Raw genomic sequence first — 15,277 nt, 5'->3', positions numbered from 1 at the left:
ATGGTAGCAGAACATATCCATGTAATTGGAAGGAGTATGGTACAGATTTCGGATTCAAAAATAGTATAATACTCTAATTCAGAAACCATAAAATGTACAGTATCAATATCCCAATCGTCTGAATGCAACCCTGTAACTATTACATCACCCATAGAAATTTTAAACACATTTGGTATCTGCAGGATCTCCATAGGACCACATATATCGAATGTAACTTTATCCCAAACACTTCCAGTGGTCACTGGAATGGCTAAAATGTTAACAAGATACCGGTTGCAATGATGAATCGAGGGGGCAAGCACCCTGTCAACCAGTTCTGTAGTAGTACGCTCAGGAGATAATGGCCATTATTATGTAGGGAATAGTCACAAATCCAATCCACAGGTACAAGAAAACAAAGGAAAGTATTATCCTGACATTTATCCAATGGGGGGGACTAGATAAGTGTGTTTTAACCAAGAAATAAAAAAACAATCTGTGCTAGAAGTGTTTATAACCGAAGAACTGTCTGAAGAAGAATGGTTTAGATCCATATAATACCTGGAGGTACTTAGCTGGAAAACAGGAGGCTGTGATTCAGCAGTTGGGCTAGAAAAATCCCACTTGTTATTTGCCAGTGGTGGATAGGTATATATGACATCCATTGTAGAAGGCTGGATAGAAGAAATGGGCAATGTTAGGAAAATGGTCAGCCTCCCCTTCCCTCGGGGCTGTATCTGCGGCAGTGGAGTTTTGTGTGAATGAACAACTACTCTGTCATACTATGTAGAATCAGCCACATGGTGTTGTTTGACATGGTCAATAAAGACAAAGATTTTGTCTTTGTATCCTGAAAGTGGTGGCAGAATCACTGTTCATGTTTCTTGGACCCCAAGAACGGGAACAGGACCATGGTACATTGTCGAATTCCTTTTCGATTGCCACCTTCTATCGAACTACATCTCCAGTCTTTGGAAGCCAACTGTAATTTAATCTGCAGCACTGGAAGATTGAGACTTGGGCAAGTGTTTGCGAGATTGAGTGTCACAAAACATTTTGTAGTTCCTTTGAGACAGCACAGTGTTTATCTGCGTCCAAGGTTGTGGCAGCTGCAGAACGTCTAGACAATCAAGGTCTGGAACATACATCTTGATGCCAAAAAACAATTCATGCGGTGTCCGCCCACCTAGAGTTTTTTGGGAGATGATTTAATGTGTGTTGAACCCCATAAAGATGGTGTAACCAACCATGCCCTGTACCTAATATTCTAGCCATTAAGTACTGCTTTAAATCGCTGTATATTCTCTCCACATCAGAATTATCTTTGGGCATATAGGTAGAAGAAAAATGCACTTGCACACCCATGAACTTCATTGAATCACGGTATGCTTTAGAAGCGAATGCTGGACCTTGGCCTGAATGGAATGCTCTACAGGCATATGTACCATTAAAGACTTGCAAGTCTTAACAACAGTTCGAACTTCAGCTGAGCGATGTGGACAAACCCAAGGAATCTATAGCAAGAATACACTGCAACCAAAATATATTTGAATGCACTATATGAAATCATTGGGCCACAATGATCTAAGTAAAAGCAAACAAAAGGCTGGTTATAAATAAAGATTTCTCTGGTGGGCAAGACACAGTGGAACTTTTGATTTGCTGACAAATGTCATAAGTTAAATATTTTCTAGTCTGTTGGTATAAACCTTGTTGTAAGAGAGAAATAGTGACAGCCATCCAGCATGTATTGAAGCTCCACCTTTGTTTACAGCTATAAATAAATCCTGTCTGCAGTCTGAATTAGGAATCAAACAATCAAAAACACCAGAAATTGTTGCTAAATCAACACTTTAATCATTTCAGGGATAGGAATATTTTGAAGGAAAGGTCTTTGGTAAAGCTGTGCCATTTTAAAATGCCTTAACTGCATACAGGATCATTATCGATGCAAGTTTTAGAGCTGGTTACTACTGCTGTTTTAGATGTGGTTACTGCAGATTTGGCAGCTTTATCAGGCAGAGTGTTCTCTACGGTGTGTGCTCCAACAAGTTGATGATTCAATGTATGTGTAATATGAGTTTGTGACAGCCTATTCTTAGATATGCCACTCTAATCGAAAGCAGATTGTGCTTTATTGTGCTACCCTTGGAATCCTTAAAATCATATCACCAAAAAGGTAAGTTATCATTGTAAAAGACAGTACACATTAATATGAATCAAACACAACAAGTGTGCGTAATTCAGGATCCATATTCTCAAGAGCAAGGAATAAAGCTTTAATTTCAGCCAATCGCACAGTACCAATACCGATAGGGCATGCTGCAGAATACTGATGCTTATAACCTATAGAAGGGTGAGAAGAACCATCAGTGTAAATTATGTTTGTTTAACTATCCAGAGGCAAGACTGAAGAAGGTAGTGGATAAAGGTATTTATATTTCAAATATTCTTGAGGTTGCAAAGATGGGTAGAAGACTAAATATACATCCATGGCTGTTAAGGACATAGCCCATTGTATCACTCGAGAATGGAGGGCCTTTGCAAAAGGGATGTTTGCTTTTGTGATGGCCTCGAAGTCTGGCATAAGCAAAACGACAATGCGCTTACCTTGAGCAAGTGGCCGTTGCTTCAGGATCACCTTATGTATGGCATTTCAAAACGTTTCAGTAGAAGAAAAATACATTTCTGTAGGAGAATATAGTTGCGATTTATATGCTAAGGCTACAGTTTTGCCTTCATTTAATCGTACATATGAAAATCTAATTCTACCGCATAATACCCAGGTGACCAAGTTAGTGGTGTTAATAGGTGTATGTAGGCTACGTGTTTCAAGAAAATCAGACTGTAAAGAACAGAGTATTGCCATGTGTTCCAATGTCCAACAGGAAGTGGAAAAATAAGGACGTAGTAATATAAAGCACTATTATGCATTGTGCATAAATGGGTATGAATGTCCTGCTAAAATAAAAAATTTCCATAAGAGACATTAACTTTTTTAAGTGTGCATGGAGGCTGCATTTGAGCAAACCTTTCCATAAAATGAGAGGCAAGTCTTATTCTCGTTTTAAGTTCCGATCCTAAGAAAAGGATACTAAGGAAAGCGGTTTAAGATTTTTTTAAGTTACATTTGTAACCAAGTTCAGTAAATCACAAAAACATTGATCCAGTCTTGCTGATTGGGGGCTCAATTCATTATCGGAGAAAGATATCATCAACATAGGAAAGCGCATCAGGGTCGATCTCGTGGAGAATCGACACAATGCATGCCTCAAAGTCTCATGGGCAGTTCCTATAGCCCATAGGAACTCGGGCATAGCTAGCGCCTCTGTAAACCGAGGGCACTAAATGCTGACCAGTCACTGCTCTCAGGAGCCAAATCTGACTGAAAATAACATTGGAAATGTCCAATGTTGTTTTGTATTTCTTACGGACGATATTAATCAGCACTGTACTGTGGGTATTTTGCACTGCAAATGAGCGACAATGACTATTCAAATGTGTCTAATACCCCTATACGGTAGGAGGATCAGGTTTTAGAACTGGAGAGAGTTTTATTAATTTGAGAGAGAGAGGATTCTATTATTCACTGGTACTCAAGTTGGAAAGGATTTCTATACCGGAAGCTTTAGCATCCCATTTGATCGGATACTGTGGCTGAATTTGAAGTGCAGACACTATAGGAATAGCATGTTAAGGGTAATTCTTATCCCAACACAAGTGATTACAATAAAGACCTGGGGCCAAGGCACGGGCCCATACAGATACATATTTGACCTTATCTGGGATGAGGTGTGAGAAAGAAGGGAGAATAACATTCTCACATTTTGGACAAGTATGAAGAATAGGTGGGGGCCAATTGACCTCTGCCAATAGAATATCAGAAGAAGTACTCCAGTTGGGCCAAAAAATTGCTTTAATGGTAAGTTGTATATCACCCTCAATTTTTATTTCCAAGTGATAGTCTGTCCGGAGTGGCAACGCAGGTGTCCGTTGTTTCAACTGTAATGAAGGCATCCGTTGCTTTCGTTACAAGAAATTTGTGTAAATTCTGGCTAACTGCAGTAACCTCTGTTGCACTGTCTAGAGTCACTGCCCAACTCATTGTCAGGAGGAGGGTTCTCGGTCTGTGGCACATCTAGCTGTCAATGCTGCAACTCTTGAAAGGTGCTTTATTTGGAAGTGGCCTGTCCCCTTTTATGTTCACGTCAGACAAGTGCTGTCTGTTTAAATTTACACATACTCTCCCTTGTCTGAGATCAGATTGCCCTCCTCTGTCATACTGTTGGTCAGATGATTGTTGACTATCAGGAGTCTTTGAATAGTAACATATCCGAGGACTCTGGGTATTGAGTACCTCCATGTTGTCTTGCCTTTTGTTGTTGCTTAGGTTTAGCCCATGATTTATTGGAGACAAGGGATGGCCTAGTGTCCTTATCAAAACTACAGTTGCCAAGAGGTGGTACTGCTTGTCTGGTTCCCAAACTATGAAACTACCATCACAACGCAGGGATTACATCATAATGATTTTACAATGCATTTTGCTGAACACATTACAATGCAGGCCATTACAATGCATTTTATGGCAAGGTTAATAGGTACGTTTTTATATTGGAAGAATGTTGGATTGATGTTTAAATTTGTTTTTGGTTAAGTTTTGTGTTTTGAAAAATGTATTTTAAATATAGAACAGATGTAATGGAAATGGGGGTTTTGGCTGGGCGAGTGATTTAATACTCAGGTTTTCATTTTAATATCTGCGTATTAATTTTATGTTTTTATTTAGTTAACAAAAACCTCTTTGCGGGGGGGGGGGGTGTACACCTACCCTCCAGTATGAGATGTGTGAGAAATAGGGTTATCGGATGGGGTAGCAAATTAATGCTCTGGTATTTTAATACCTGGGTATGTATTAATTTTCTTTTTTAATACTCTTATATTTTTCTTTCAAATTAGAAATAATTACTTTTGGGTGTATAACACCCACTCTCTGGCATGGGGTTTGAGGGAAATAGGGGTTCTTGGGGGGGAGTGTATTAACATTGCAGCATTAATTCTCATACTTTAATATTTTTTTTTACATATTTGTTAATATAGATTTTTTTTTTTTTAGAAAAGCCCCAATATACTCTCGGGTGTGTACCACCCACCGGCACAGGATATGTGGGAAATGGGGGGTATGGGTGGCGGAGTGTTTTACTATTCTGGTATTAATTTCAATATGACAGTAATTTTAAATCCATAAATAATGCATTTAAAAGATGTTTAGCATGGGAAGATGTAATCCCTCTTTCGTATTCAAATAAAATCTAGATAAAACACACTTTTACATCTGGGAAAATATATATTTAAATCATTTTTAAAAACAGATCAAACATATCCATATAACTCATTATTTAAAATAAAAATATTTAACAGTGCAATACATTTCTGCAAAGTATAGTAAAAATATTACATAGTTCTAATTATTTTTGAAAAATTAAAAAGTACTTTCACGTTTCTTTTCCATTTAGTTCAACAGAAGAAATTTTCCTTTCTACAGTTGGTGGAGCATTGCGATCAAGATCAGAAGTTTTTTTTTTTTTTTTTGCAACATGTTTTTAAACTTTGTATATGGTATACATGGCACTAAAAACATTTGAGAGTAAGAATGAAATGTATCCCATGGATCGACTATTGGATTTTGGTGACAATTTTTTATTTTTTTCCTGGCCATTTTGTTCAAACAAAACAATTTGAATATGCACAATTTGATTTTGGGTCATCGCTTCAAAGAATATGGATCGAATACTATTGTCTGAACAGTGCATTGGAGACATGCATTTTTGTTTTCAATAAAGCATCATTTTCATGGTTTTGTTGTGAGGTGATTGCGTTTTTTAGACTACACAGTAATTTTCCAATCCGTTTTGTTGGAAAATATGTCTATGCCAATATGTCTTTTTTGTTAGCTTACAACAGGATTTGGATCCCTTCATGGAATATGGATTTGTTACTTTGGAATATTGGAGCTCTCATCTCCAGAATCTTGGTGAAGTGTGGTTATTTATAAATCACCTAACATTCCTTTAATTTGGAAAAATTATTTCTAAAATGTGAAACTAGTTTCTTTAAAAAAATGCAAAACTATCAAGTAAGATAAAACAGCTGTTAGTCTTTTTTTTTTTAATGTGGTATGCAGTCAATGTTGTCTAGGTAGTCTGAAGCCACCATCAACAAAAATAGTTAAATTTGACCTAATTGTCGCTCGGCCATTTCTATTCTTTTTGAAACACGTGGGTTCAGACTACCCGTCAATGAATGTGCTATTCTAATTTCTTGCAAACTTTGATCCTTCCTCAAAATGTCTAAGAAATAATCAGTTTGGGGGATGTTTTCAAATTGATTTGTTGAAAGAGTTGTCATCCCTCTATTACATTATTAGTCTTTGCACCTTCCTCTTAAAAGGTTGTGTAATAGTTCCACCATTCAACAGGGAACCTTGGCTTCCTCATGCCACCTGATCTGTTTAGTAGGCCAATCCATGTGTCCTCAAAGTATTTTAGTAAGGGAGCCAATTTGTCATTGTTTGTAAAATATTCTGATTCAGTAATTGATGTGTAGAATTCATCAACACTGTCAGAATGTAGAAAGCATAATTTAGTTAGTTTCTTCAATTCATACTGCAGTTTACCATCTGAAATTTAATCCTCAATTTAGGATGTATTTTGGATTTTCTGCAATACGCCTTTTAAAAGTGAAAACCATCCTTGAATTTAAGTATCTGGGTATAATTTAGTAATGGTGTTATTCATTGGTATTTATAAATCTATTATCAATTTTGTAGGACTTTTATTGAGTGTTTTAGATTTTACCACTGTTAAAAATTCACTGTATGAGATTTGCTTATCAGGGAGTAGACTGTACACTAAAGGAACTGTAGTGTTATTGATATTGGCATTAATAGTGGGTATTTGGCTGAATGGATTGGGTGTGTATTTAAAGGTACCATCCATAATCCAAATATCACTATTCTCCAAAGGTACAAAGTTATGGTGTTTTTAAGATTAGTATCCTTTTCAGAGGGTGTTTGCTGTCATGCAAAAGTAAAGTTACATTAGTAAAGGTTACAATAAGTTCAATGGGAATGCTAATGTCAGTAGGCTTGTAATGTTAATTGTTGTGGGTGGTTTGTCTGTTTATTCTTTTGTATAATTCTGCAGAGATTAGGAATTGTGGGCATGGAACTGGCTATATACATAGGAATGTGTTAGGATACCTCCCTCAAAACTGACACAGGGTTAATTGGAGGTGGATGCCAAAGTTTTCATTTGTTGGATGTTCTCTCTAACCTCAATATCCATTGCAGAGTTATGCTCTGTGTTTTTTTTCATCAAAGTCGCCAAGAGTAACTGCTCATCCTGTGCAATGGGATGCATAATACTGCAGACAACACCAATGATTCCAGGGCTCAGCTAGTCTCTCCTTAGAATAAAGATAGTCACCGTAATTTTTCAATTTTTTAAAAATTTTGTCATTTTTTGCCAACCATAAAAAAAACATTGATAAGACAGTTACATTTGGTGGAGCATTGCGATCATTTAGCAAAAATCTCTGTGCATTTACATTGATTACAAATGTAACATGCTTAAGTAATACAGTCATTGCGTCTCCCGCCCACTGCAGCGAGTTTCATTACCCAACACAGACTGCATCACACAGCCCACTCATATGTCATATGGACCCCCTGCCAAAGCACTTATGCATAATGTTCTGCAGGCCGTCCCACTGACTGGATTGTGTGTCATGTTCCCCCTGTTGCCTTCGATATTCCCTCAGCGGCTGCCATATGTCTTTCGGGCATGATGTCGGGGGCAGGAGTTCTGCGTACAGCTCACTTGTTGTGTCACAGTATGTCATACTCTTGATCAAACCTTTAACTGTGGGTTTATGTCTGCTGCCCCAGCGGATAGCTGTTTTGTGTTGAGCCAAGAGCATTGCCATTGCCACAAATGTGCGACTGCTCTTAGGAAGTTCATCAACATAGCCCAGTAATGCCAGCAAGGGGTAGAAGGTCCGTTTTAGTCCGGTCATCTGTTGTACTTCCCTAAATATGTCTCGCCAGTAGGAAGCTATTGTATTGCATGTCCATGTCATGTGTATAAAGAAGACCGCATGCGCGTTGCATTTGAGGAATCGTGCAAACTTGGGGCTGTTTACCCGGACCATCTGCTGTGGTGCTACGTAGGCCCGTCTTAGGATCTTAAAATGAAGTAGTTTGTGCCTATGGTTACATGAAACTAGTTTGGCTTGCATGCAACATTGTTTCCATATCTTGTCCGTAATAGGTTGTCCTATATCAGCTGTCCAAGTGTCCCATAGTTCAGTGTTGTGGCATTAGCTCCAGGCTTGCTTTGTACAATCGGGATGGGATGTGATGTGCTCCCCACTGTTGTCTGTGATTACTAATGTGAGTGGTGTGAACTCCTGAGGTTCGATGGGATAAGTGGGTATGACGTCCCTGAGTCTGCTCTGTTGGCGAGTTGGAACAAAGTGATCCATGAACGTGGCTGTTGAGAAGCAAGAGTCTTCTGTACGGGAAAACGCATGCCCATTAGGAACAGACTCCTATAGTGCTTACATCCAGGTGGTTCAGAGTGTGTTTAGTCAAGGTGTCCAGAGCTGGAGGTAGCCATGGGTTGGGGGATATTGGCAGTGCAGGGGAATATAGTGTTACCCCCTGTCTTCCTGAGTAGTTTTTGCCATGCCCAGCAGGTGGTGGACAGTGTTTGGATGTCATGGGGGTTTTGTGGATCCCTACCGGTAAAAGCGCATTCATTGGGGTGAGGTCGGCTAGATCTCTCTCTGGATTAGCATAAGGAACTCCTGCATTAGGGTGGTACCAGCGCATGTGTAGCCGCACTGTACCACTAGGTAATAAAATTGCACATCTGGTACCCCGAATCCTCCCCTGTCATAAGGCAGGGTAATCGTGTTCCAGCTTACACTTGGCTGTTTCCCCCACACCAGTTTTATTAATAATGTACGGATCTGTTTAAAGAAGGCGCTCATGACCGGGATGGGGATATTTTGAAAAAGGTAGAGCAGCCGGGCGGCACCACCATTTTTAATAATGGATATCTGCCCAGCCATGGACAAGAGTAGTGTAATCTACCGCTCCACCTGCGCTAGCAATTTATCCACCGTCGAGCCATAGTTTAGTCTCAGTACCTGTTATTTGTCCCTATGCAGGGAATTTTCCAATTACTTAGTCTCCGACTCACACCACTAAAGTGGGCATTCTCCACAAGATCCGTCCTGCACTTCCATCAAGGGAAACATCTGGGATTTGCCCGAATTATTGTGGAGGCCAGACAAGGATCAAAACCACTTGATTTCCACTAGAATTGGCTGGAGGTTAATGGAAGGCGCCCTCACATATAGCACCACAGCGTCAGCATACAGAGTTACCCATAACGGGCTATGTTTAAACTGAATCCCCCTATGCATTTGGTCTTTTATTAAATAGTATATAAGTGGATCCGTTGCGTTTATGAAAAGTAATGGAGATAACGGGCATCCCTGTCTGGTGCCTCGAGTTAGAGGAAAGGGCTCCACTATTGTTCCATTAAACCGGAAGTGAGCTGACGGCGCAAAGAACAATAATTTGACCAGCGCAGAGAAGCCCTGTGGCATGCCCATCTTGTCCAGCACAGCATGCAGGAAGGGCCACTGCATGGAGTCAAACGCTTTTTCTGCGTCCAAATAAGTTGCTACTGCATAAACTGCCGGGCCAATTCTGTTGACTACAGAGAGAAAGGTCCTTAAGTTTAATTTGGTGGATCTGTGCCATATGAATGCGGTCTGGGCTGGTGCTATGATCCGTTCCATGAGTAGTGCCGGACGATTTGCCAGCATCTTTGCTAATATTTTATAGTCAAAGTTGTGTATTGAAAGCGGGCAGTATGAACTGCACTTTAGGGATCCTTCCCAGGTTTTGGTGGGGGGGAGGATTCCATCTTCTAAGGCTTCCGCGTACACCTACTGGAGGTGTGGGGCCAGTAAGCTCTTGTAGGTTTTATAAAAGCCTCCCGAGAATTCATTGAGGCTAGGGGCTTTGGAGCCATCCATGTCCTTAATGGCTTGTTCTTTTCCTTCGATGGAGAAGGTTTCACTTAAAAAGTGTCTGTGGGCATCGGGGAGCCAGAACATCGCTATCTCGCCTAAGTATGCCTTGATTTTGTCTAGGCTGTTAGTGGCTCTAGCGGTATAAAGGTCCATGTAGTATTGCAATAGGGCCTGTGCGATGTTGGTCGTGCCAATGGTAACTGTACCGTCTTACCCCTGTAGTTTAGTAATGTAGCCCTGATTACGGTGCAGCTGGAGTAGTCAAATGAGTACGTCCTGAGCGCTCCCCCTCTCCATACCTCCGGGCCTTCGCATATTTCCCCAGATAGTGGGTTTCACGCTCTGCACCTCAGTCTACTCAGCCAGCAGTTCCGTTCTGCGACTCATACAAGTCAGGCTGTCCCGATTCCTTCCTGTCATGTTCTCTGTCTAATTTTACAAGCTCGTCCTCTAATTTAGCAAGGCGGTGTCTCGGGTCTCTTAGGACCCCTGTGTGTGTGGAAATGCATACCCCTGATACTTGCCTTAAGGGCCTCCCATAAGACACACGGTGTTGAGACCGACCCTGTGTTGTGAGCGAAGTAGTCCACTATCACTGTGCACAATTCCACCTTGAAAACCGTGTTTCACAGTGCCATGGAAGGGAATCGCCACTGCCTTTCAAATTCTTTCTCACCCGGAAGTTGTAGTGTTAGAAGCACCGGAGAGTGGTCAGATAGGGTGCAGGTAGATTAGGAATTATGGGCATAGAACTTGCTGTGTACAATGGAATGTGTTAGGATACCTCACTTAAAACTAAGTCACAGAGTTCATTGGAGGTCGATGTCAAAGCTTGATTTGCTGAATGCGCTCTCAAACCTCAGTCTCCTTTCCAGAGGCAGAGTGGTTATGCGCTGTGGTTTTTTCAGCAGTGTCACCAAGAGTAACTGCTCTGCCGGTGCAATGTGATGCATAATACTGCACTCAACTCCAATGATTCCTGGGCTCAGTCTCTCCTTATAATAAAGATAGCCACCATACTTTAGCAGTCGATTGCTTCTGTTGGATTTGATGTATGTTGCCTCTCTTCCGGTTGCCATATTGTATTTCTCTGTAAAAAAAAATGTAGGAAGAGTAATTTTGTTTTAGAGTTTTACAAATATAAATGTTTATTTGTTAAAACTTGTAAAGAAAATGTTATTTCTTGACTGCCTATTGACGTTTCTAAGAATATGTTCTTTATTCTGTTGCTGTACTCTGACTTTGCTAACTATGAATTTACACTCTGATTTGTAGTTGACGCCTGTCAAAAGAGAGACTTTTTTAAAATTCTTAATGTCAATGTTTTTACCTTCATAAGTTTCTTTAGTCCTTTGGTGGTTCAGGTATTATTCTAGTAGATACTGTAGTGTTAGATGTCTCCCTGCTGGGTGTGGTTGCTCCTGTAAGCAAAAGCTGACAATAGAGATATTCAAAATGATTGTAATCTCCAGTACAACCCTTTTTAATTTGTTTTGATTTCTTTGTTTTAACTGATGGTTGTTTGTGTTTTTGTTGATGCTGAAGATACATTTTTTGGTTTGTTGGGGTTGAAAATTAGGTTTTGTAACAGTTTAGCTCTCAAGGTCTTTATCTTTTTTTTCACGAATGCTTGTGAACAATTGATGGACAGAATGCAGAAAAATGTCTTACAATCACCCCAGTACAGAGATGTGGCCCTAAATCCATTGTTTTTTTGTTCCCCATGCTATTCCAGTTTGAACCCAGCCATATGCAAATCAGCCTTGACCCTGCTCCTAATGGGAACAGTTCAGCTGGAACTGCCAGGCCAGGTTCTCACTGGACTGGAATCAAGCATCCTAGGGCTGATTTCAGGGTTTCACCCCTCTTCAACCAGGATAGCTGTATTCCAGTGGCATGGAGAGCACGGAACCCACGTCTGGGCATACCTGTCGCACTCAGGGTGACCAATGCAAAAAGAACAATTGATGGATAGAACGCAGAACAATGTTATACATTAACTCCAGGACAGAAATCTGGGCCTACATCCATAGTTTTTTCGTCCCCATGCATTTCCAGTTTGAACCCAGTCATATGCAAATCAGCCTTCACCCTGAAAACAGTCCCAGGATGCTTGTTTCTGGTCCAGGGAAGTCCTGGCCTGGATGTTCGGTTTCGACTGTTTTCATGTGGCACAGGGTCAAGACTGATTTGCATATAGCTGGGTCTGAACTGGGGTGGCAAAGTGAGCTAAAAAACGATGATCTATTCAACCCAGAACTGTGACTGGGTGTGAGTGTCTGAAAAGTTTCAGGGCTCAGTTGATCATCTCCTTGTGTTTGTTTGATTGCAAATGCATTACATTTCATGGCCTACAACTGACAAACACAGGTGGGGCAAGCACCCAGTGGAGTTGCAATAGTAATTCTGCTGCCTACCACTGACCAGACCCTTCCATGATACCAGCACCTGGTGGGATTGGAATAGTAATTTTGCCCCTGACCATCACCTTCCCTGAGGTAAAGGTTTTTTAATTTATTTTGTTAGTTAAAAAAAATATTTAATTCAAACTTAGTGGTTTGCCACCAGGTATTATACTTCAATTATAAGGCTGTTGGCTTATGTTCAAAATTTGTGAATTTGTACAATATTTACAATTAATGTTGGGTTTGGAAAATATTGGTGTTCTAAGTAAGTGTATTTTATGTTTCACTTACTGGAGTCAATAAGTAGCAGTATCTGTCTAGGAAACCTTTTGTTTTTCTCCTTGAACCTCCACAGCATGTGGTCACCACGGACGTCAGTGTACCACTGAGCAGAAAATAGTGGTTGGCTGAATTTATACATTCAGCCCACACCCATTTTGTGCTCAGTGTTAAAAAAATATATTTTTTCATCTGATTCAGAATCTGCTAGAACATATGTTTTTAATATGTTTTGTGAAAAAAAGGGTTCTCTTTGTTCCTTTTTAGAACAGCCATTTTGTGAAGACCTTTCTTCTACGGGTAGAGTTAAGCTAGAGGAAGGACACCAGTGTTGTATTTGGAACGAACACACTTCGTTAACATATTCCATGAGAGTATTTTAACATAGGAAATGTTTCTGCTTCTTTAGAGTAGTCTACTTCAGGGAATGTTTTGCAGTTTTTTTTTTTTTGTTAACTTTCTATTGATCAGACATAAACACAAAACTGCAATATAGCTACGTATCTATTTTACGGTGCAGTGAAAAAGCATTCAGGAATTAAGGTACACATCCCCACGCAAAATCACATTTTCAATAGCAGACACAATCATTGATTGGAGTACAGCTTTGCATTGAGGTCATGGTACACATACATAAGTCGTACAGTAGTTGAGTTATAGACATTCACGTTACTCATCCCCATGTAAAATTATATAATCCATGTCCGCTGCTTCTGTCGTTTTAAGCCTGTCACGTTTCAGTTCGGTTGTCGGAGACAGGCAGATGTCACCTCTGTATTTATTCCACCTACCCCATTTACAATCCCTTGTTTTGGGGCACCCCCTGTATTTGAAGAAACTTTTTTCAGCTATCATTGCTCTGTCCATATCTGCTGCCCAATCACGCACAGTAGGGATCGCCCCCACCCCCCAGTTCTGAGCGATATTTTGTTTAGCAATGGCACATCTCAGTGAGGCCCATGTTTTCTCAGTTTCCGTGAGGGCAGTGACTTCCCAAAAATTCAATAAGCAGAGTTGTGGGGTGGCCTTCAGTCTTACCTCCCGTCCTTCCCATTTGCCTGGTAATTTCAGCGCAACAGGACAATCCCAGATCATATGGAAAAAGGCTCCCTTTTGATTACGGTGTCTAAGGCACAGCTGGTCTGCTCTCCTACCTATTTTGGCTAAGATTTCCGCATCGAAGTACTCTCTGTGAAGGATTTTCACTTGAACCTGGCGTAGTCTCATAGGGATAGCCACTTCCCTCGGAGAGGCCAGAGGTTCACGCCAATCATCATCATCTAGTTCGCCTAGGTCCGACTCCCAATTTTTCCTAAGGCACATCAGGGGGTCTGGAAGGTTATTTAGTAGTTATTTGTACGTAAGTGATATGGCTTTTTTGTTCATGGGGTCAAGTACTAATCTGTCTTCCAGTGGCGAGGCCTCCGGCAGAGGGTCGTCCTTGGGTAGGAGTGCTTTAAGAGCATGGCTTATTTGTAGGTATCAAAATGTTTTGGCCTGTGCAAGGTGGTGTTTTTGCTGGAGCTCTGCGAATGTAGCCAACCTCCCCAAGATCAACATGTCTCCCACTGTTGAGATACCAATAAGGTCCCATTTGTCGAACCCTGGACAGGTGCTGAGGTGACCCGGGCAATCTGGTTCCCAGAGTGGTGTGGCTAGCGTAAGTTTGTTATGCCAGCCCATTTGTTTGTTAACCCTGTGCCATGTCTCCACCATGGCTCAGTGGACCCTGTGAGGTTTTGTGTATAGTGCCCTATTGTATCCCCCCTGTCCCATTAGCCACCGATCAGTGCGGAAATTCAGGTCATTCTAAGCCCCATGGGTCCATTTGTTAACTGTGACCAATTGAGATGCTTGGTAGTAAAGTTAAATGTCAGGTAGGGCGATGCCCCCGTCGTACCACCCCGCAGTAAATTTTTTCATAGCTATTCGTGGGGCTCAGCCGCCCCATAGTAACATGCGCACAGAGCTTTCAATGGTAGTGAAATAGGTGTCCGGGATTTTGTCTGGGGTGTTTTGCAGCGCGTATAGGAAGTGCTGGCGTGCTAGCATCTTGAAGAGGGCTGCCTGTCCCAAGAGAGTGAGGGGGAGAGAGCGCTACTGTTTAACGTTGGCTCGAAGTCGTGCCAGGGGTTCGAGCAGATTTGTCTCATAGAATAGGGCCGGATCAGTTGTAATGTATATGCCTAGGTATCGGAAGCCCCTCAATGCCACTGGGATATCATATCCTCGTGGGTTGCGTGGTGGTGCCCCCCACAACACATAAAGCTGGGACTTGGTCCAGTTGATAGTGTATCCTAAATGAGTGCCAAATATGTGAAATATATGTAGGACCCGACGGAGTGATTGCGATGGTGAGGCCATATATAACAGGATATCATCTGCGTATAAGGAAATACGGTCCTCGTGGCTCTCCATCTACTTCAGACCACAGATAAGTGGGTCTTCCTGATCCAGACCGCAAGTGGCTCTAGCACTAGGGCGCAAAGCAAAGGCGAAAGACGACT

The 15,277-nt window shown here is 41.1% G+C and overlaps 1 long non-coding RNA gene across 1 annotated transcript in view; it reads left to right on the top strand.

Moving 5' to 3' along the window:
* LOC146812327 (uncharacterized) overlaps nt 1-5,834 on the top strand; it is a 54,763-nt gene extending 48,929 nt beyond the window's left edge. Inside the window, exon 3 of the long non-coding RNA XR_014965911.1 lies at nt 5,493-5,834. This is a non-coding gene — a long non-coding RNA (uncharacterized LOC146812327). The remainder of the gene's footprint in view (nt 1-5,492) is intronic.
* The last annotated feature ends 9,443 nt before the right edge of the window (nt 5,835-15,277 follow it).

Source organism: Triturus cristatus, chromosome 7 (genome assembly GCF_964204655.1).
Source record: "Triturus cristatus chromosome 7, aTriCri1.1, whole genome shotgun sequence".
NCBI classification, from domain to species: domain Eukaryota; kingdom Metazoa; phylum Chordata; class Amphibia; order Caudata; family Salamandridae; genus Triturus; species Triturus cristatus.
This window is presented reverse-complemented; position numbering and strand designations above follow the sequence as displayed.